The following is a 1,712-nucleotide window of genomic DNA, read 5'->3' as shown; positions in this document are numbered from 1 at the left end:
AAAACAATAGTCGTCTATAAGCAGTGACAGCACTGAGGAGTTGGCATAGAGACGTATACTCGCGCAGCAAAATCGCTTTTCGTGACTGATGAGGTAGACGCGCGAAGCATTCGCGCCAAGCACACTGCAATTGTTGGGCATCTTCTTCCCAGGGGCCCCGCAGTTTTTCTTGTAGGTAGGGGCAAAACATTTTCCCCGTACATTTGATTCAGGAATTTTGAAGAAATTGTTGTGTGCTCATCATTTTCTTCTACTAGTTTCTACAGTGCACTTATGGGTACCTGGTCAATACCAAAAGCATAAACAGCTAACAATGTAATTATAACAAAACATGATTTTACGTTCCTCATTACATATTTCATATTGATAACATTCCCCATATTTTGCACTTTCGAACTAGTATCACAAGCTTCAATATCGACTTTCAAATTTTTTTTTGGTGAAAACTACATCGTGTTCCTAATCACGCACAAACTGTAGAAAAATGCATAACACAACAGATTATTACTAAATTTTACTTTCTTTCCTACATTTATCACACAGAAAATTATTATTTTATTATGGGCAGGAACGAACAATATAAATTCCTCTAGAAAAAACGGAGCAATGTTTCTCAAGAATGTATTCGCCCTGTTGACAATAAATTAATAGTTCATCTGCCTATTGCCATTGTCGTATCACTTACTGCAAAGAGAAAATACACCGATATTTTTGAGTTGATTTCTTTCGATTTGTCACTCAAACCAAAGCAAAATACCGAAGTTGTTGCAGCAAAGTTAGACATGTTTTCTAAGAACCCCCGTCCGTCCCCTCTCCCACCTCCTCGCCCATCTCCCTGGGAACGCCCCTGATCAAAACAAACACACTTTTGATATCAATGTGATTGACTAATTACTTTAATCGATCAATTAATTAACCAATCCCCCTCTGGAAAGCCCCCAGCCTTCCCCTCCCCTCCTCCAGCTGGAAATTGGTGGGAAAAAGATTCAGTTGACTGCCCATTTGGTGGGAAATCAATTGCAGTATGTGGAATGTTGTTTAAATAATTTAGACAATGTGTGGAATATGGTTTATTTAAAACATTTATGGGACACAACGATGTGTCTGGAATATAGTTTATTTATTTATGTAAAGAATTTGGTGGGAAATCGATTACGGTGTATGGAATATTATTTAAACGATTTAGACAATGTGTGTAATATTGTTTATTTAAACAGTTTATGGAATTCAAGGTGGCATATGAAATATTCAAACAATTGCGACTCTTTTTCATTCCGATCATGTAAGGATACCAGTGCATGCGAGAGATGCCTTCCTTCCAAAGCAAATACCTGGCTGGGAATCGATCCTCAAATACTGCTGAAGCTAATAAATAATTAATTTCCAGTTACATGCTCGTGATGTAGGGGATATAAGGTGGATGCGGTAGCTGACTCAAAATACGCTTTAAAAAGAAAATCATTGCGTACAAAGAGAGAGAGAGAAAATGAGTGTGTGTGTGTGTGTGTGTGTGTGAGAGAGAGAGAGAGAGAGAGAGAGAGAGAAAGCTGTTTGCAGATGACATAGTAACTAGTATGAGATATTTCATTACGCCACGGTCTCTAAACTGCCCCCAGTATTTCTGGTGCACTTTTCTTGTGGTACACTTTACGAACTGCTTCAGGAGTTATTACATCTAGTGTTTAAGTTACGTGTAGAATGTTGTCACATAC

This window comes from Schistocerca cancellata, chromosome 1, assembly GCF_023864275.1.
Source record: "Schistocerca cancellata isolate TAMUIC-IGC-003103 chromosome 1, iqSchCanc2.1, whole genome shotgun sequence".
In the NCBI taxonomy this organism is placed as follows: domain Eukaryota; kingdom Metazoa; phylum Arthropoda; class Insecta; order Orthoptera; family Acrididae; genus Schistocerca; species Schistocerca cancellata.
Note: the sequence above shows the minus strand (reverse complement) of the source record.